The following is a 22,018-nucleotide window of genomic DNA, read 5'->3' as shown; positions in this document are numbered from 1 at the left end:
AGGCAAAGTTTATGAAGTAATGCAAATCCACACCATACATTTAAAGCACATCCAACTTGCATATAAAGAGCTTGACTTCCCCCAAAGAATCCTGAGAAGTGTCATTTCCCCTTCACAGTTATAGTTCCCACCACCCTTAACAAACTACAGTTCCCATGATTCTGTGGTAGGATTCATGTACATCAAATGTATGTTGAATGTGCTTTAAATGTATGGTGTGGATCTCCCTTGTATGCTGTGCATTCATTAGTGAATTGAAAAGAACAATTTTAAAAGATAATTTTTGAAATGGAGGAAGGGCTGTAGCTCATTGGTAGGACACATGCTAATGTCCAAAATTCAATCTCTGAAAGAGATGATTGCCTGGAATCCAGGAGAACAAATGCTAGTTGATGTCACCAGTACTGAGATAGATGGTACCCAATGGCCTGACTCAGTACAAAAGAGGAAAGAGGTCCAAGGGCCACAGTGACTCTGATGGTTATTTATGTGTTTTATTTACAACATTTATATACTGCTGTATTGTAAAAAGCCTCAAAGCAGTTTATAGAAGGAATTAAAACAATAAAAGTATTGGCAAAAACAGTTAGACAGGTATTTAAAACATGCAAAATAATAAAACCAACAATGAGTTAAAAACAGATAAAAGTCATAATAGCTTCTACATGCCTGGGTAGGCTTTCCTAAACAAAAAAGTTTTTAGCAGATGCCAAAATGAGTACAATGAAGGAACCTAATTTCAAGAGGCAGGGAGTTCTAAAGTGTAGTTACTGGCAGGATCGAATTCTTACAAGAGCAGAACAAGTACTATGTGGAACCCGTAACATGGAACACACACCTTGAACTTGGCCTGTTAGCAAATTGACAACCAGTGCAGATTTCAGAGCAGAGGTATTATGTGGTGATAGGGTCTCACTCATATTAGCAATTGTGCTGCAGCATTCTGCACTAACTGCAGTGCCTGAGTCAGGTTATGTTGTATGGGGACTTCTGTGACCTTGGCTGACTGACTGCCAGGATTTTTTAATTTTTAGTTAGGAACCCTGAGTAGTTGTGAGATGCTGAGTTTTCTGTCTCACTCATAGGAATCTTTTTGTGTTTGGTATGGTATTGCTTTTAGGAAATCATAACTGTCTTTTCTTTTCCTTTTCCTGTTTGCATTTCATTTACTTCTGACCTCATTCCCCTATATCCATAGGAGCAACAGTGGTTCCATGTGGTCAGCTCAGCCCCATTAAACCCACTGATATGCATTTTGTTATTTGCATGACAGTTTGTTTCTTACCCAATAGTGGTAAAAGAGAATTCACATACTAGGAAGTGTGGGTTCAGTTGGTGTTGTTCCCAATCTACTGCCTGTGAAGGTAGACCAACCATGTGTGTTTTCTCTCTGTCAGTTATTACTCACTGGAATTGGGTTGGCTGTCAAAGTGAGTTTATAGCAGCCCACAGAGTAGGCAGGAAAGAGTAGAGAATCTCTCATTTCTCAAACCTGTCTCTGCAGTGAAGTGTCAAGTCTGTAAAGAAGTTTGGAGCAGCCATGTTAAAAGGCAGGCAGGGCATTCCAGGCAGGGTGTTGCCAACCCTGCTTGGATATGGATATCTTTGCAGAGGATCCCTAGTCAAGCCTTACTAACAGCACTATCATAACAATATCTACTCAGCAGAGCTTGGAAGTAACTCATTAGAAATAACGAGTTACTTTTTATTTCTGCGATTTATTTATCACCCATCTGGCTGGAAACCGAGCCACTCTGAGCGATGTACAAAGTCATAATATATAAGTATCACAACATCAAAACAGCAATAAAACTAAAACAACAGGTAAAGGTTACTACAGTAAAGTTCAATAAAGCTTCTGGCCCGTATAGTCCACAAGGTGCGTCATTTGCAAAACCGAAAGCGGCATCTCCTCTCACTCTCAGCATCCAGCATCCAGCATAGCAAACAGCGAGAGGCGGCACAAACAGGCCCCACGAAGACGCAACCAACAGGAAAGTTCTCCCCGAGAAGCCAAAAGCAAAGGCGATGAGAGGCAAAACGTGGCCGACACAAGGCAAAACGAGCAAGGCCAGCACGGCAGGACAATGGAGGCCACAGGGGCACACCCCAACCCCAGCAGTCAACGGAAAACTGCCGCGGCGAACAATGCTGTCTCCCAAATAGAGGCTGCAGCCCCAGGCTCGCCGAAGGGCCGCAGCTCATCCCCAGCTCTGATCTGGCAACCAGGAAACGGCGGCGGCGGTGGCGGTGGCGGCGGCCCAGCGTAGGTGAAAGTCTTACATCGTATTTCTGATAGCTGGCATCCAGGTCGGGTCCGAGGGTGGTGACATAAGAGGGGGGGGAGGCTACCACGTATTTTCCAATGCATTGTAACCTCCAACAAGGGAGAAATTACCGCATAAAAGCTGTTTGTTGCGGAGCTCCCTCGCCCGTAGCTGTTACTGCTGCCGCCATGATGTTCGTTACTATTTTGTAATTCGTTACTATTTTGTGTAATGAGTGGGTAACTTTGTTACATTTTGTTTGTAACAGAACGAGTGGTAATTTCATTACTTTTCAGCTGCAAATGTAACTTTTTTGCATTACATTTGGACGTTACTTGGGGGGAAAGCAGGGGAAATCATCTGCTGCTGTGATTGGTGGAATGGTGGAGGAAAGATGTACCTCAAACTGGGCTTCTGCGTGGTGTAGCTCTTCCCTCATGCTCTATGTTAGGAGGCACGAAGGAGGAAGTGGAGAGGCAGACAGCGCTGGAGAGCAAGGAGGAGGAGAAGGCAGAAGCAGCAGAATGGAGGTGAAGAGCTGTGGAGATGAGTGTATGAGTTACCCTTTCCGGCCTACTCACCCTGCCCCCCCTCGCTCAGCCTGCCTTCCCTCAGCCTGCTTGCCCGCCCCCTCTGCTCATCTTGACACCTCCCTGCTTGTCCTCATGGTCCCTCTGCTTGTCCTGGCACCCCCTCCACACCCCCTCCGCTTGTCCTTGCACTCCCTCCGCTTGTCCTCGCATCCCCTCTGCACCCCCTCTGTTTGTCCTTGCACCCCTCCGCTTGTCCTCGCACCCCTCCACTCATCCTGGCACTCCCTCTGCTTGTCCTTGCACCCCCTCTGCATCCTCTCCGCTTGTCCTTGCACTCTCTCCGCTTGTCCTCGCATCCCGTCCGCACCCCCTCCACTTGTCCTTGCACCCCCTATGCTTGTCCTGGCACCTCTTCCACACCCCTCAGCTTGTCCTTGCATTCCCTCCGCTTGTCCTTGCACCCCCTCTGCACCCCTCCGCTTATCCTTGCACCCCCTCCGCACCCCCTCCGCTTGTCCTTGCACTCCCTCCGCTTGTCCTTGCACTCCCTCCGCTTGTCCTTGCACTCACTCCGCTCGTCCTCACACCCCTCTGCTCGTCCTGGCACTCCCTCTGCTTGTGCTTGCACTCCCTCCGCTTGTCTTCGCACCCCTCTGCTCGTCCTGGCACACCCTCCACTTGTCCTTGTACCCCCTCCACATCCCCTCCGCTCATCCTCTTGCCCCCTGCTCGTGCCTGTCCCCCCCTCGCACCTGCCGCAAGGTTGCAGGAGCATCCCAGCAGCTTGAGATCCTGTACCTCTCTCTGTGTGTCTCTGGTGGCCAAGGTGCCAGATCCCCTTCAAAGCAATTCCTCTTTACACAGCACTTGTGCCTGCTGTGGCTGCCCGCCGCGAGGTTGCAGGAGCATTCTACTGCCGCCGCCGCTCATCCCCCCCCCGAGTTTTACCTGAGAAGTTTCCTCATGTGGCTCTCCCTCTCTTTGGAATATTGTTGGAGTTTTGAGTCTGTTTTTAGTTTTTTGTCAGTCTGTTTTATTCCCATCTGTTAATGGTCAACTTGCTGTGTTAGATAAGCAGTCCAGTCCAGATTAGATGTGAGCCAACAGGAAAAGAAAGGGGGGGGAAGGCTCAAACAGGAAAGGATGTATCTGGAATCTGTTGGGACAAGAGCAGTAAAATGTGTTTTGTTTCTGAAGTGAAAATTGGGAACTGGCAAGAGACTAGGAGGTAGGTGCAGTCTCACATTTCTGTTTGTGTGTTTTGCTTCAGTTATGTGCCTCTCATAGAGCAACTCTCACTAGGCAGCAATAGATGACTACCCCAAGCAACTAATTTGGGGCACCATGCAACAAATTATTAGCTATTTTAATTTTTGGTTGTTGTATAGCTACTGTCAGGAAGAGGTACTTGTGAGATTTTCTGCCTCAAATGCCAATGTAACTTTTCAAGCTATGGTACTATGACCTTGACTTGGGGGCAAGGCACCATTTGCTGTTCTGCTTCAAGTAGCAAAATGTCTTGGGCTGCACCTGCTTGCAGTCATTTCATATACTGGACAACTAACATAGCTTTTTGGTGAAGGGCAAGAGAGAATAAGACTGTTATCTCAAAAACAGTTGTGCTTGAGGAAAAGATGGCAAACATATGTAGAACTGAACTTTTCTGCAATAATATAGACATTTGCATAGGGTATTTTTTTTCTACTCATGGAATATTAAATCTTTAAGTCCTAAATCCTTTGTCATCCCCTCCCCCTTGTGCACACCCTTTACACTGTCTTTCTCCCTATGCATGTAGGTCAAAATGACAACTGGTGTAGTTTGGGAATTAACAGAATGAGAGCTGAATTACAACTCAAAAAAGAACTTCCCTGCTGGTGTCTGCTACTGATGTGGGGGGCATTTTGTTAGGGAGAAGTGATGAGAGGGGGTAATTTGCTGCTGAAACCTTTTATCTGCAACCCCTTCCCTGGCCACTTTCCCCTAGCTGATGGAGGTCAATAAGGAAAAATATGGGGCATTGCAGTGGTAAAGCGGCAGGCATGGAAGGTAAAAACAGCCCCTTCCATCTATCTCCTGTTTCACCTCCCCAAATGCACCCCAGCAAATGCTTTGCACATTAACAGCACACATTTAGTTGGTTTTCTGGTATTTGCTGCTGAAAGTGTAGTTTCATGCTGGGTGCAGCTGGGACGTTCTGAGTTCATATCTTACCACAGCCATGAACTCGCTGGATGACCTTTTGGCCACACCCATGCCAGACATTTATGCCACTTTAAACAGTCATGACTTCCCCCAAAGAATCCTGGCAAGTGTAGTTTGTGACGTGTGCTGAGTGTTATTAGGAGACTCCTATTCTCCCGACAGAACTCCAATGTTCAGAGTGGTTTAACAGTCAGCCCCTCTTCTCAGACAATTCTGTGATTGGAGTTATGTGAGGGGAATTGGGGTCTCCTAACAACTCTCAGGACCCTTCACAAATTACACTTCCCAGGATTCTGGGAAATCATGACTGTTTAAAGTGGAATAAATGTCTGGTGTGGATGTAGCCTTAGTGAGTCATTTTTGTTTCCAGCCTGCCCATCAATCATATGGACATTAAAAATATCTGGACTATTATAAACGTTAGAATTTTATTTGAAACACCTTTCAACACTCTAAAAAGGACTGTCAGTCATTAGAACAGTATGACGAACCAATTACCTAGGGAGGTGGTGGGCTCTCCAACATTGAAAGCATTCAAGAGGCAGCTGGACAGCCACCTGTCAGGTGTGCTTTAACTTAGATTCCTGCATTGAGCAGGGGTGTGGACTCGATGACCTTATAGGTTCCTTCCAACTCTACGGTTCTATAATTTTCTGTTAGCTGAGACATTCATCTCTCTCTCACTCTCTCACTCACTCACACAGCCACTGAGCATTCCATAACAGAGCATGCTCAGTACTCATTTGGGCTGTTTTGGGAGTTATCCTCTTTCTGTTTTCTCTAACACTTTTTTTGTAGTCTGCAACACTTGGGGTTTCCTCTTGCCAACTAATACTCCTTATTATGTGTGGTATGGATGGTGATACCATGGCTACGTAAGCAACAACAGTTCCAGCCTGAGCTTCAGAAATAGAGGGAATGACACTCTGAACAGTTTAAGTGGTTAGTGTTTAAACCTGATTGGAAACTGTATGCTGTTCAATTTGATACAAGGTGGCTATTAAGCATGACCTAAAAGCTGCAATTCCAAGCATACTTACTAGGAAGTAATTCCCATAGCAGTCAATAGGATTTACTTTTGGGAGTATAGAATCAATCCGTAAGAGTCTCCCAGTAGACACCATACATGTAAGCGCATGGCTTTTCCCCAAGAATCTTGGGGACTGTAGTTTACTCCTCACAGAGCTACAATTCCCAGCACCTGTAACAAACTACAGTTCCCAGGATTCTTTTTTGGGGTGGTGGTGGAAATGTGCTTTAAATCTATCATGTGTATGCAACTTTGGTGAGATAATAGCTGAAGGTAATTGGCCCAAAATGATAACAAATAATCAGTAAGCATTCCCAAAAGACATTCAAACAGTGGGTAAAAAAAAGTGAGAATTACAGAGGCAAAGAATGCAGTTAAGCTATATAGTAATCCAAGAGAGAGGAGACACCTTTGTCTCTGCTCTCTCCCTCCTGAGCCATGAGGGCAACTCCCAAACCTGGGTGTTGCGCCTCCAAGTTAGTTAGTTAGTTAGAACTAGGTATGCCTTTCCTATCTACTATGTATTTCTATAAATAAAATAGCTTTTCTTATTTTACTAAGTCTTAAGTCTCAGTGATCTCAGTGCAGGGTAAAAGCCTGCCACTTAGGTAAACGCACACGTTGGCACACACACATCTCAGCCTGTTGACAATCTCTGCTAATATCTATACAAATTTACATAACATGCATCACCTGAACTCACATGATCTAGAGTTACCTTAGATCTTGCAACATTTGCAAATGAGAAGCAATAGGGTTTTATATTAGTTCTGATTGTCTATTGGGCTATCATAGGGTATGTGTTTTTTGCCTTTTCTATGGCAAAAACTCCAACTTCAGTGGAATTTATGTGATGTGTTCTAATAATTTGAATTTGGCTAATGAATGCTTTATTCTTTCATCAGAACTTTAGCAGTAGTACTAAAATACCAATAAAAAAGAAAAGGGAAAGAGTAAAAATACTTTACATACATCATTCAGCTGCATTGCTAATTATAGATATAGATATAAAGGATAAACGGCATTTTGTCAAAAGTATTTTTGTCTACATTTTATACCTCCTTCTTGGTTTTCCAAGCTTGGCATGGAATGCTTCTCATACAGAATTAATTTGAAATGCTGCATTATCATAATCATCATCTTCAAAATAAAAAATAAATGTACTGCCTTCAAGTTGATTCCAACTTATGGTGACCCTATGAATAGGGTTTTCATGGGAGGCAGTGACTGGCCCAAGGTCACACAGTGAGCTTCATGGCTATGTGGGGATTCGAACCCTTCTACTACCCCCTATGTGTGTATGTTTAGTTTTAATATTGTTTTAGGCTACTTAGATGTGCAGCAGCCAAGGCCAGGACATTGTAGGCATTTTTTAAAAAAAAGTAATTGAAATGTAATTGTAGTGATTACTTTTGAGAAAAAGTAAAGTAATAAGTTATTTTCAGAGCAATTGTAATTGTAACTGTAATTACTACTTTTTTGGCCAAGTAATTGTAACTGTAATTTATTACTTTTTAAAAGTAATCTTCCAAGCTCTGCTACTCAGTCCTGTTGAGTTCTATGGGGCCTAGTGTGTTTAGAATTTCAGGGGCATCCATCTTTACTCCTGAATGCTCCCATCTAACATCTCCACAACATTAGGCTCCCTTCTTCCTACAATGGCTTTCTGGTGACTGGCCTGGCCTGAGGGCACTTAAACCCTTCTTACCAGAAGCAAGTAGGCTTGATTAAATGTTCTTTACCCAGGCTCTCTAAACAGGTGAGAAGGAATGAACCCGGTCCTTTAGCTGGACCTGGAAACACCCTCATTTAGCTAAGATTTCTATCTTAATTTCCAGTCAGAGAATTTTTTTTGTTTGAGTGGTATGCTCTAAGCAACTGTGGTTGATGTTTAATGTATCATGCTTAATGACATCACTAGGGCCTGTCCCTGAAATCTCCGGGTTTTGGATGCTTCTGACCTGGCAACCCTATCTTTAATATGTATGTATGCTTTAAATTGGATTCCTGTATTGTGCAGGGGGTGGACTCAATGTCCTTATAAACCCCTTCCAACTATACTATTCTGTGATTCTATGTTTACATACAGGGATGGCGCCAGTGAGCAGCCTGGTTGGGTGCTGGCTGGGGGCCTCTGCAGCTCAGAAAAGCCCCGGGGCCTGGCACGCCTGGCCCTGGAAAGCAGCAGTGTGGGCAGGGAAATGGGCCAGGCAATGCCTCCTGAGAGACATGATAATAATAATAATAATAAAAATTTATTTTTGAGTCGCCTATCTGGCCGAATTAACGGCCACTCTAGGCGACGTACATTAACATAATAAAATAAATACAATATAAAACCAGTACAAACCACACTCAATAATCAACTAATCACCCCTCTTACATTAATCAACAGCATTAAAAATTAACCCACCCCAGAGAACCCATAGGCCTGCCTGAACAGCCAGGTCTTCAAGGCTCGGCGGAAACCTATCAAGGAGGGGGCATGGCGAAGATCGAAATGGTGGGTGGCCCTTTCTTTGGGCTTGTGGGCAGGGGAGAGAGTGGAGGAAGTTTGTCCCTGCAGTAGCCTCTGATTTCTGATTCATTCTTTTTTTCCAATTCGTTTTTTAAAAAAAATTGCTTTGAAATCATTTATTTATTTATTTATCTATTGCACTTGTATACCGCCCCATAGCCGAAGCTCTCTGGGCGGTTCACAGCAATCAAAAACATTAAAACAAATATACAATTGATAGTGTGACACTTTTATCAATCTATTTTCAAATGTGTATTCCCTCTCACTGATGTCAATGAGGTGTTGATTGTAACTGATAGATAGAAGGCAGTAGGGGAGGGACAAGGTGTTGATTGTAAGCAGTGGGGGGAAGACACTGACTTCATTATCAACCTTAATCTGTCTGCAATGCACTTGAAAAGGAATGTAAACAGGCAATCATCACGGAATTCAGAATAAAGATCAATACCAGTGGAGACTTGTGAATAAATAGTGATTATAATTCTTTGCAAAGGGGGGAAAAAGGAGGAGATTAAAAAAATGAAAAAATAGCAGAGAAAAAAAGGAATCAGATCATTAGCAACAACTAGGGAGCCACACTTTAAAAATGAAATATAAAAAAGGAGAGGATTTCACCCCTATTCCTATTCTGCTTTGGCCTGTCAAGGAGAGCCTGAGCCTCTGCCACTGCCTCGGACGCCTTTCCCTTAGGGAGAGGAGGAGGAAGATGGTGGCCCATCTTTGTGCTCACAGGCAGCAGAGAGAGTAGAGGAAGTTTGTCCCTGCAGTGCTGCCCTCCTCCTCTTCCTGTCCCTATGGGCGAGGCAACTGAAATGGCAGCAGTAGGCGCCTAGGCTCCCCATGACAAACCAAAGCAGAGGAAGAGGAGGCAGTGATGGTGTGAAAGGAGAATACTTCATATCTGACACTGAGCCCTCCACTGGTAAGTGGGAGGCTCTGGATGGGGCCCTGTGCATCTGCAGAGTGCACCTCCCCTACCCTCACAGCTTCTGCATATCTCAGGGGGTAGGAGAATTTTGGGGGCACCCCAAGCTGACCTATGCAGTGGGTCTCTTGGGATTTGGCATAGTGGGCCTTAAAAGGAGGGAGGAAAGGAGGGAGGGGGCTTGGCTTGGCAAGCAAGGCATCCTCCTGAATGGGCCCCCAATACCTGTGCTCAATGGCCCCCAGAAACCTAGAGCCAGCCCTGTTTACATATTTTTATTACTGTATTCTATGTTTGTTTCAAATCATTTCAGTTTTGTTTTGTTTTTGGAAGCCATTCATAAATCTAATAAACTATAATCTGGCCATCTTAACCATGGGGCTTCAATTTTTTTCTTCATTAGAGCTGCAACATCTGTATAGGTAATGTAGGTAATAACTGAAACATCTAGGAAATTTATCTTATGAAAGGTCATCTCCTGGTTTCTTTATGCCCTTTATTTGCTAAACCTTCCGGATAGGAATGGATGGATCTGCCTGCCTGTATATCTATACATTGCAAATACTCTTGGATGAAACAGATTATCTTGACCCATTCCAGTCTGGGTTCAGGCCTGGTTATGGGACTGAATCAGCCTTGGTCACCCTTTATTGGGAAGAGGACAGGGGGAGTGTGACCCTGTTACTCTTACTTGATCTCTCAGCAGCTTTTGATACCATTGACCATGGTATCCTTCTGGGCCAACTTGGTGAGATGGGGATCAGAAGCACTGTTTTACAGTGGTTCCAATCCTATCTCCAGGGTCGTTTTCAGAGAATAGCATTGGGTGATTGTCTTTCAGCCCCCTGACATTTGTGCTGTGGGGTGCCGCAGGGTACCATCTTGTCCCCCATGCTGTTTAACATCTACATGAAGCCCTTGGGAGGTATCATCAGGAGATTTGACAATACCCAGCTCTATTTCTCTGTGACATCTGAATTGGGAGAGGCCGGGCAAGCGCTGGACTGCCGCCTAGACTTGGTAGTGGGCTGGATGAGGGCCAATAAACTGTCTGAATCCTAGCAAGATGTAGGCACTGTGGGTTGGTGGTTCCCGAGTTCAGATAATTGGTCAGTTGTCTGCTTTGGATGGGGTTGTACGCCCTCTGAAACAACAGGTCCATAGTCTGGGGGTCCTTCTGGATCCATCTTTGTTGCCTGAGTGGCTAGGAGTGCTTTTTACCAGCTTTGGCTGGTACGACAGCTGTGGCCATTTCTGGACCAGAATACCTTACCACTGTTGTCCACGCACTGGTAACCTCCATGCTGGATTACTGTAATGCACTCTATGTGGGGCTGCCCTTGAGGTTGGTCCGGAAGCTGCAGCTGGTGCAAAATGCAGCAGCGAGACTGCTCAGTGGGGCAACATGTCACCCTGTTGCTGAATGAATTGCACTAGCTGCCCATTTGCTACTGAGCCAAGTTCAAGGTTCTAGTTTTGGTGTACAAAGCCCTATACAGCTTGGGACCAGGATACCTGAAAGAAGTCGATCACTGTGCTTTGCAGCTGAGGGCCTCCTGCAGATATCAGGAGGTCCATTCTGACAACATAAGAAACAGACCTTTAGTGTGGCGGCACCTACCCTTTGGAATTCCCTCCCCTTATATATTAGACAGGCACCATCTCTGTTATCTTTTCGGCACCTATTGAAGCCCTTCCTCTTTCAACAAGCCTTTTAAGTTGAGACCTTATCCCAGTCTGCTTCTGTGTTGGAATTGCATTTTAACATGTTTTTAAAACTTTTTTTAAAAAATCCAATATGCTTTTTAACCTTTTATTCTTAAGATGTCTTCAAAGCTTTAAAAAAAAATGTTTTCAAAGTTGTTTTATTTTAATGTATTTTAAAGTCTGTTTTATGATGTTTTAAAGTGTTTTTAGTGCTTTTGTTTGCTGCCCTGGGCTCCTGCTGGGAGGAAGGGTGGGATATAAATCAAATAATAATAATAATACATCTCTCTGTCTGTGACACGTGTATCAACTCTCTCTATCAAGAAACTCAGAGACAGATATGGGGCTGATTTTGGTTTACCCACACAACACCCTTGTGAAGTGGGTTAGGCGGAGAGATGGTCTTTACCCCAAAGTTGCCAAATTAACTTTATGATGGAATGAAGTTGAACCCAGGTCTCCCTAGTCCAGAATAATTCAGAATACCCAAGAGGTTTTCATGATTCCTGCTCTATGTCTGCCTGAAGTGAAGCAAAATTTACTTCGCATCCTGCTCCTTAAATGAACTGTTCTTGCAACTGAGCATTGCTACTGCATAATAAAATGCCCTGCCTTGTCAAAAGAAAGTCTAATATCTGCACATCATACTGTATAACAGCTTTTTGCTCTATATTTACTTTTTTATTTAAAATGTGAAAAATTCTATATCCACAGAAATATCATCTCTGATGTATAAAAGAATGATGTTCAGATTTCATCATGCTGAAATCTGCATTAAATCAGAAATATGTCCAAAGCAGAGGTTTTGTTAATAATTCAGATAGTTACAGTACTGTAGATCCTTTTCTTTACTCCTTACTCAACATCTACTTCCCTAAACCAGCAGAAGGCAAGCTACACAAAAAAAACTTGAGCTTCAATCAAGTATCTCTTTTATATGTTGGAAAATATATTCAAAAGGTAAACAGACTGTCCATATCACACTGCATAAGAAGCACATGCAGGTGTACACACACACACTATATATTTAAAGCACATTCCCCCTCCCGAAGAATCCTGGGAACTGGTGTTTGTTAAGGGTGCTGGAAGTGTAGCTCTGTGAGGTGTAAACTACTGTTCTCAGGATATTGTATGCTTTTGTGTGTGTGTCTTCTTTAAATGTATGGTCTGCATGCAACCAAGGTCTCATTCAGTCTTCCACAGAACACACTGCGTGAGAAGCACATGGCCTGATTCAATCATCTCCTGGAATAGATGTTCAGGAACCACTAAAGTAATATAAGCTATTCTCTGAAAAGGTCACCAGTCTTTGATATTGTCTTACTGCTATGCTTCTAGGCACAGTAGTACCACCTCATTTATCTGAACAGTCTGGAAGTTGTCAGGAGGATAAATGGAAGTGCTGTTTACATTAGGTTATAAATTCAATTTGAATTTGGATAACAAGGATAATAATCTAGACTTGATAAACCAAGGATGCATTGCATTTAACTTGTAACACACACCAGATTCTAATGACTGGACCTCCTACAGTGCCACCTCAAAGCTTTCACACAATGGGGTAGAAAGCAAATGATTTTTTGAGATGAATGTCCTAGAGCAGTGGTTCTCAACCTTTTTTGCTCCATTCCCCCCTTTCACCATTGTTCAGAATATAATTCCCCCCTTCCCAAGATAGTCTAAGGTGCATTCCAAATAATATGCATATAATATTGAAAATCTTTTAATTTTTTCTATATTAGTACATATACATTTATTTGGATTATTTTTATAGTAGAGTTTTACAAATTTAATAGCAATAGAAAATGTTGATAGATTTTAAAACTTGAACAAAATTAGTTTTTTTAATATTCAGAACTAATTACTTAACAGACTAAAGTTACTGAAGCATACTTCAATGAACAAAAAGTTCAATAGAATTCCAGGGTAATGTAGTTTATTTTATTCAATGAAGATTACAGTCAATGAGAAACCTGTGATTGTTTTTTCTTTGCCAGTTCTTGGATATGCGGAGGAGTGCTTGAAAGGGCACAACGCAGGTCATTTTCAGCCTCCAATCTACTTTGTTGCTTCGTTTTCATTTGCAACAACGTTGAAAAGCCTGACTCACAGAGATATGTCAACACAAATGGAAGTAATGCATGAATAGCTCTTTCTGTCACTTTTGGGTAGGAATCGCACATCTTGGGCCAAAATTCTGTGATTGATTTCTCATCGAACATATCTTTTGCTCCCGAATCAGTTTTCAGCTCTAGAAATTCATCTTGACAATCATCAGGAACTTTTTCAACTGACAATTTAAATGGATTACGCACTAAATCCAACTCTTCATCACTGAGTTCAGGAAAATAGTGGCTGAATTCATTTTCCAATGCTGCCAAATGCTGCAAAATTTCATTTTTTGCAAATTCTGGAAGCACTTGTTCTTCACCACCAGCAACAAGAATTGATGACAGTTTCTCAAACATTGCAAGATTTTTGATCTTGACCTTTCTCTTCCAATTTTCGAGCTTGCTCATGAAAGCTTTCAAGGCATCCATGAATTTTATGATGTTTGTATTCCTTCCTTGCATCTGAAGATTCAGTTTATTCAGCTGCTCAAAAATGTCAACTAAATAGGCATGATCCATTCCTCATCATCCAGCCAGGCTAAAAATTCCATCTTACCCTGAACTTCAAAAAATAATTTGAGCTCATCACTTGCTCAGTTACATTACCTCTTGAAAGCCATTGAACATTTGTGTGGAAAAGAAGCAAATGATGGACGGCATCCATGTCAATACATAACTGCTTGAAAAGTCATGAGTTAAGAGCGCCCCCTTTCACAAAATTCACAATTTGAATTGTTTGATCGAAAACCTTCCCTAATGGAGCTGGAAGTGTTTTTGAAGCCAGTGCCTGACGATGGATCATACAATGAATGCCTTTCACTTTTGGAGCTCGCTTTTTCACACAAGCTTGAAATCCTGATTTCTCCCTAACATAGACATTATCCCACAAAAGATTTTCTGATTCAAAGAAAGATGAAACCTTTTCCAAAATATCTGAGGCCTTGGTAGTTGTTTCAAGAGGAGAACAAAAGAGAAACTCCTCTTTAAATGAACCTGAGTGAACATATCTTGCAAACACCAGCAACTGGGAACATGATGGCACGTCAGTCGATTCATCAAGTCGAATTGAAAATAAACCAAATGCTGCAGACTTGATCTCCTGCACAACCTGATCCTTGATGTCAATGGCCATGTCGCTGATCCTCCTTTGAACAGTACTGTTTGATAGTGAAACTGCTGCAAGTTTTTTCTCCAATCCATTTCCCAACACAATTTCTGTCAGGCCCAGGATGGGACTCAGGAACCAGGCTTGTGGTTGAAAGCAATTCAGTTTTTATTAAGGTAATATCCAAACATAGACTGCGCCTTCTCATGAAGCAACACAAAGTTACAGGTCCTGCGACGTGGAAGAAAGTTGACAGAGCAAGGGACCGCTTTCCCACCTGTCCCTTAAGAGGGGGGCAAACGGGCGTGAAGCCTTTCGCTCCTCCTTACCGGACCCTCGGTCACCACCCTCCTGCCCCCCTTCCTTTCCTGTCTTTTCAACTGTCTTCGCATACGTGGCGACGGGGGAAGCACGGGCCCCTCCTCTTCTGAAGTCTCCGACTCTGGTATGGGGGAGAGAGGGGGTCAAATTTCAAACTGTCTTGGAATCTCTCGCCACTTTTCTCTGGCTCAGGAGGCAGCGTGGGAACTTCGAGGGAAGACTCCAGTTCTGTGAGACCGTCAAGGTCTCCGTTGCTATGCAACGCTATCTCTGGAATTTCCTCTCCTTCTCCAGTCCGCTCTAACGAGCTGGGCCCCTCCTCCTCCGTTTCTGAATCCTCATACCCCCAACCTGGCACCTGGACATCTGACCCCCTGACATCATCCCCTCTCCCATGCTGTGCCCCCTCTCCCGACTGGCTTGGGGCGATGGGGAAACCGTCGGTGAAAAAGTTTTACCAAATCTGGAGCATGCACATCAGTTTCAGCTTCCCAAGATCTGTCTGCCGGCCCATAGCCCTTCCAGTGAATCAAATACTGCAATTTGTTACGCCTCATTCGGGAGTCCAGGATTTCTTCCACTTCAAACTCAGTTTGCTCATTCACTATTAACGGAGCCCCTGGAGGCTCCTCTGGCCGCAATTAGCTTGGGGGGGGCTGCTTTTGTTAACAAGGATCGATGAAACACAGGGTGTATTTTAAACGTGTCTGGTAGCTTTAGTCGATAAGCCACGGGATTAATTTGAGCCTCTATTTCAAAGGACCCAACCCTTTTGTCCTGTAATTTCCTACATTTGCCCAGCATCTGAAGGAAACGAGTGGACAGCCATACCTGATCTCCTGGTTGAAGGGGGGGCCCTCCCTCCTGTGCAGATCAGCAGCTCGCTTGTACTCTGTCTTGGCTTCGTTTAGCTGCTGTTTCAATGTCTGTTGAATGGCCTGTAACTCCTTCAGATAGTCTTCTGCGGCCGGCACCAGCACCCCTTCTGAGCTGCTTGGGAAGGCTTTAGGATGAAATCCATAATTAGCGAAGAATGGGGTTTGCTTAGTGCTGGAGTGCAAGGAGTTGTTATAGGCAAACTCTGCAAAGTGCAAATATGACACCCAGTCAGTCTGTTGATAGGACACATAACAACGTAAATATCTTTCCAAAACAGCGTTCAGGCATTCCGTCTGACCGTCCGTCTGGGGATGATGAGCTGAAGAGAGTTTTAGCTCCGTCTGCAACTGTTTCCACATTGCTCTCCAAAATTTAGCTGTGAACTGAGTTCCTCGATCCGAGACCACACTGTTTGGCAATCCATGCAACCGGTAGATTTCCCTGATGAATAACTTGGCTGTTTCTTTTGCCTCTAAGGCCCCTGAACAAGGGAGAAAATGCGCCATTTTGGTGAGTAAATCGACCACTACCAGGATGGCCGTCATTCCTTGTGACTTTGGTAGATCAGTTATAAAATCCATGGAAAGGTCCTTCCAGGGTTCGTTTGGGACAGGTAGCGGTTGTAACAGCCCGGCTGGCTTTCCTGTTTGTGTTTTCGCCCGCACACAGACAGAACAGGATTTTACATAGTTCTCAATGTCTCGACGCATTTTAGGCCACCAAAAGTCCTTGGCCACGTTCTGAATGGTTTTATAAATACCAAAGTGCCCCGCGGTGATGGAGTCATGGCACTGACGTAGGACTCTGAGTCTTAATTCTCCTTCTGGCACATACCTGGCTGCTTTGAACCATAACAGCCCATCTCGCCAGTGGAAACTTACTTCTGGATCTTGATCTTGTCCCGCCTCCTGAATATATCGTTGCAGGTCTGCATCTGCCTGTTGTGCCCTTTTGAGTTCTTCTTCCCATGAAGGCTGACATGATCCCAACATTAATTTCTCTGGCGGGATCACGTATTGAGGCTGGTCATCGTATTCACTCCCTTGGAATTGTGGCTGTCTGGAAAAGGCGTCTGATCTCTGGTTTTTAGCTTGAGCATGATAAGTAATCTTGAAGTTGAACCTAGTGAAGAACTGGGACCACCTTATCTGTCTCTGGTTCAGCTTCCTGGCTGTTTGCAGGCTTTCCAGGTTCTTGTGGTCGGAGCGCACTTCAATCTGATGAGAGGCCCCCTCCAAGTATTGTCTCCAGTTCTCAAAAGAATCCTTGATGGCTAGTAGTTCCTTCTCCCAAACTGTATAGTTCTTCTCTGCAGGCTTTAACTTTCTAGAGAAGTACGCGCAGGGGTGCAGCTCCTTCCCTTCTTGGTCTAATTGCAGAAGGACCCCCCCGATGGCAAAATCCAAAGCATCGGCTTCCACGACGAAGGGGCGGGTTGGATCGGTGAAGCGCAGAATGGGCTCAGTAGCAAATCTTCTTTTCAGCTCCTCAAAGGCGTTTGTGGTGTTCTCTGTCCATTGGAATTTCTTCTTTCCCCTTAAACAGTCAGTCAGGGGGGCTGTTAATTTGGAAAACCCTGGAATGAACTTTCTGTAGTAATTGGCAAACCCTAGAAAACGTTGTACATCCTTTTTGGTGACAGGTTGACCCCAGTCCAGTATACAACTCACTTTCCCTGGGTCCATCTCCACTCCCCCTGCTGAGATTCGGTACCCAAGGAAGTCCAGAGACTTGAGGTCAAATCCACATTTCTCTAGCTTAGCATACAGATGATTTTCTCTCAGTCTCCTCAACACAGTTTTTACGTGCTGGTCATGGTCTTCTTGATTCTTTGAGAACACTAGGATATCATCCAAGTAACAAATTACATATGTGTCCAACAGGTCTCTAAACACGTCATTCATGAACTTTTGAAACACGCCTGGACTCCCCGAAAGCCTGAACAGCATGACCAAATATTCAAACTGACCGTAAGAAGTCAGAAATCCTGTTTTCCATTCATGTCCCTCCTTCATCCTGACCAGATTGTATGCTCCTCTTAAATCCAACTTCGTGAAGATTTTTGCTGAGCGCAGGCGGTCTAGTAGCTCTGAAATCAAGGGCAGTGGGTAACTGTTAGGGATGGTGATCTGATTCAATGCACGGTAGTCGTTACAAGGTCTGAGCTCCCCCCCTTCTTCTTCACAAACAACAGGGGTGCTCCAGCAGGGGACTGTGAGGGACGTATGAATCCTCACTTCAGGTTCTTTTCCAGAAATTCCTTCAGGGCCTCCCTCTCAATCTCTGTGAGAGAGTAAATTCTCCCCGATGGGATGCTGGCTCCTGGCATGAGATCAATCGCACAGTCGTAAGGGCGGTGGGGGGGTAGAGTCTCTGCCTCTTTTTCATCAAATACATCTTTGAATTCCTCATACTTCGAAGGAAGGGTCACTTGCTCGCTCTCTTGTACTGCCCCCGCTAAGGTGTTCTTGATTCCTTCGGGTTGACAGTTCTCCTGACAATACTGAGAGGTGAACCACACCACCGCCTCCTTCCAACTTATTTTGGGTTCGTGCTTGGCTAGCCAGGGCATTCCCAGAATCACCTCAAAGTTCGAGAGATCTGACACGTACAGCGAAATGAGCTCCTCATGCCCAGGAATTTGAAGTTTCAATTCCTCCGTGGCGTGTGTCACCCCTCCTGACTTCAGGGGTCTCCCATCGATGGTCTCCACAGATAGGGGAGCTTCCAGTTTCCACCTAGAAATTCCATAACGCTTGACTAACTTTGCATCCATAAAATTCGTGGAGGCCCCACTGTCAATTAATGCAGTAGAGTTAAACATCACTCCTTGGGAAGTTGTAATCCGAATAGGTAGAACCAACACTCCTTTGGAGGGGGGTTGGATCATTGGAGGGCCTTTATACAACGCGGCCCCCAGTCCACCGGCCTGCACTTGGACTGGGTGTTCTAGTTTCCTGACGGCTCTGCCTTCCCCCCTTTCAGTCCACAATCTCTGGCCACATGGCCCGGTTTTGAACAATAAAAGCATAATCGTTCTCGGCGTCGTCTCTCTTTTTCTTCTTCTGACAGTCTCAGCCTAGCCCCTCCCTGTCCCTCGGGTGCATTACCTGCCGTTCCTGAAGTGGAAAGGACCTTGCTGCGGGATGCAGAGGCTGAATATCTCGGGACCTCCTGTTTCTTTTCCAGGCACCTTCCTTCCAGCCGGTGATCTATCTGTAAACATAGCCGGATTAGCCCTGGCAGGTCAGTGGGGGGGGGAGGTCCTGGCCAGCTCATCCAGGATCTCAGTATTTAGTCCACTCCAGTACATAAACATCAAGGCTGCCTCATTATAACCAGTTTCCTGGGACAAAATTTTAAAAGCATTAGTGTACTCGGAAACAGTTCCTTTGGCTTGTTTCAGTGTGCCTAACTGCCGCGCTACTGTTTCAGCTCGTTGCGGGTCTTGAAACATTTTGGTCATTTCTTGTATAAATCCTCTGTATCTTCCTAGGAGGGTATCCTTTCTCACCAGGTATGGGGTCACCCATTTTGCAGCTTCTCCCTCCAGGAGGCTGATCACGAAGGCCACTTTAGCCCCATCACTCGGAAATTCTGCATTCCTGACATCCAAGTATAACTCACATTGAGCCACAAAAGTTGCCAACTGATCACTTTGCCCCGCATACTTTGGGGGTAATCCAATGGGAACCTTCACCGCCGTGGCTGGAGGGGCTGCCCGCATCCGATCAACCGTGGCTTGCAAAGCCTGATTATCCGTCTTCAGCGCCTTGACTGCTGCCAGCAAGGTTTGAACATCCGTCTGCAGATCAGCCACATTAGTCCTCAAAAGTCTCACTTCTTCCGTCTCAGAAGTGGGATTTGTTCCCCCTGCTGCTCCCTTTGACATCTTGTCACGGTCAAGTGAAGAGAGCGTAGAGGGTGAATTAGGTGGCTCTGTCAAGCTGTCAGGCCCAGGATGGGACTCAGGAACCAGGCTTGTGGTTGAAAGCAATCCAGTTTTTATTAAGGTAATATCCAAACATAGACTGCGCCTTCTCATGAAGCAACACAAAGTTACAGGTCCTGCGACGTGGAAGAAAGTTGACAGAGCAAGGGACCGCTTTCCCGCCTGTCCCTTAAGAGGGGGGCAAACGGGCGTGAAGCCTTTCGCTCCTCCTTACCGGACCCTCGGTCACCACCCTCCTGCCTCCCTTCCTTTCCTGTCTTTTCAACTGTCTTCGCGTACGTGGCGACGGGGGAAGCACGGGCCCCTCCTCTTCTGAAGTCTCCGACTCTGGTATGGGGGAGAGAGGGGGTCAAATTTCAAACTGTCTTGCAATCTCTCACCGCTTTTCTCTGGCTCAGGAGGCAGCGTGGGAACTTCGAGGGAAGACTCCAGTTCTGTGAGACCGTCAAGGTCTCCGTTGCTATGCAACGCTATCTCTGGAATTTCCTCTCCTTTTCCAGTCCGCTCTAATGAGCTGGGCCCCTCCTCCTCCGTTTCTGAATCCTCATACCCCCAACCTGGCACCTGGACATCTGACCCCCTGACAATTTCCACCATTTTGAGAGCACAAGGTTTGATCAAAGTTTCCCCAATTGTATGTGGTTTTTTCTGCTTTGCTATCTCCAGTGTTACAACATAAGAAGCTTCAATAGCCTTTTCGTTTTTTTCTTGGAACACCCCTGTTGAATCCAGCTTCATCTTTTTGACAGCATTCCCATGACGTTCAAAAAAGCTTTTGTCATTGTCCTTGTGTTGAGGATGAACATTCTGCAAATGTTGCTTCAACTTTGTTGGTTTCATAGAATCATTTGACAAAGCTTTGGTACAAATAACACATTGAGGCCTTTCTTCTCCATTGATGATGATGGATGTGAATCCATATCGAATATATGAAGCATCGTACCCTCTTTTTTTGACACTCACGATGGGCTCCAAATTCTGTGAATAAGAAACAAGAATAAGTCAAAGACTATATTATTAATGGAATTTTTCCATCATAACAAGTAAATATTAAAAACCAGATTTTAAAATTTAAAATTTAAATAATAAATTTTATACAAACGAGCATATAATTTTTATAAATTTGAACTTCCTTTAAATTTAATTGTTTTTCTTTCTGACATTTAATACTAGCAGATGTTCCCGGCGTTGCTCGTTTTTGATATAATATAAATTATAAATTAAGGCCTATAAACGCACCAAATGAACCACGCGCAAACCAACGAAATCGAACAACTTAAGTCTAAGACACAGCAGATAAAAGTGTTCAGAACTCCAAGAGAAAAACAGTAAAGCACACAGACACAGACAAACCACACAAAAATGTAAGAAAATGAAAAATAGAATAACGAATTAACCAAAAAAAGACAATATAAATGAAACACAATGAAAGAAGGTGGAAAGATATAATCGAGGACAGAAGCATCAACGATGAAAGAAATAAACAGCACAGTGAACTTACTACTACTCTCTGATACTCAAAAGAGAACTGGATCAAACCATCAGCGAACCAAATCAGGGAACGTCCCTCTCAGTAATGAATTCTACGGCTACACTGGTATTGTTTACTTACTGCCAAATCTACCAGGTCTGCGATAGTGCTGTCATCGCCAAGTGACGTATCTTTATTTGTCTCTCATAGTGTGTTGACGTTTCACGAGTGACGGTGGTGTTTCTCGTCAGAGAAAAATTTCTTAGTTTATATTATAACAGAATTTCTTGGAGCACTTTCTGGTCTTTAAATAATAATTTAATTTTGCAATTGAAAATAATGCTTCATGTTCAAGAATCAATTTTAATCTGTGACATTCAATAAACTTTATTGAATGTCGCAGATTAAATTAAAAACAAACTACAATTTTACAGATTGTACATAATCTACAGGACATCACACTTTGCTGAATAATGGTCCCAATTCCCCCCCTGGAACCCTAAAATCCCCCCTGGGGGGGAATTCCCCCCTTGTTGAGAACCCATGTCCTAGAGGAAAAAGTATAAAAATCTTCAAGAGGCACAGAGGGGTGTAGATGACTTAGCAACTAAAACTCAGGGGGAATATATGCATTTAAGCCTTGTTTGGGTGTTTAGTATCCTCACATATAAACAAACACATGAGGAGAAGCAGGTAGTCTCTGCCAAGCCCCACCTCCTTCAGCATGTCATCTGTCCACAGTTTAGAGATCTCTGTTGAGTTTGACGGCAAAGGTCTGAAGCAGGGAGCCTCCTGTACTTGTGGAAGCTCCCCATGAAGTTTAGCAAGGTTTTATTTAATGTGCAGTTGGACACAAAATGTGGCGCTGGAGAAAAATTGTGCAGTTGGAAAACTGATAATATGCAGTTTGAAAAATGGCAGGCAGGCAGGCAGGCAGGCAGGCAGGCAGGCAGGCAGAGGAATAGGCACACTAGCCATATCAGTTAACTTAAAT

At 44.2% G+C, this 22,018-nt stretch overlaps 1 long non-coding RNA gene and 1 pseudogene across 2 annotated transcripts in view; both read right to left on the bottom strand.

Moving 5' to 3' along the window:
• LOC133385329 (uncharacterized) overlaps nt 1-3,789 on the bottom strand; it is a 54,833-nt gene extending 51,044 nt beyond the window's left edge. For both annotated transcript variants that reach the window (XR_009762853.1, XR_009762852.1), the window contains exons 1-2: nt 3,599-3,789; nt 2,668-2,805 (exon numbers count right to left, since the gene is read on the bottom strand). This is a non-coding gene — a long non-coding RNA (uncharacterized LOC133385329). The remainder of the gene's footprint in view (nt 1-2,667; nt 2,806-3,598) is intronic.
• A 9,357-nt stretch (nt 3,790-13,146) lies between these two features.
• Nucleotides 13,147-21,750, bottom strand: LOC133385739 (zinc finger BED domain-containing protein 5-like; annotated as a pseudogene).
• Nucleotides 21,751-22,018: the final 268 nt, after the last annotated feature.

The sequence above is a fragment of the Rhineura floridana genome, chromosome 5 (assembly GCF_030035675.1).
Source record: "Rhineura floridana isolate rRhiFlo1 chromosome 5, rRhiFlo1.hap2, whole genome shotgun sequence".
Lineage (NCBI taxonomy): Eukaryota > Metazoa > Chordata > Lepidosauria > Squamata > Rhineuridae > Rhineura > Rhineura floridana.
This window is presented reverse-complemented; position numbering and strand designations above follow the sequence as displayed.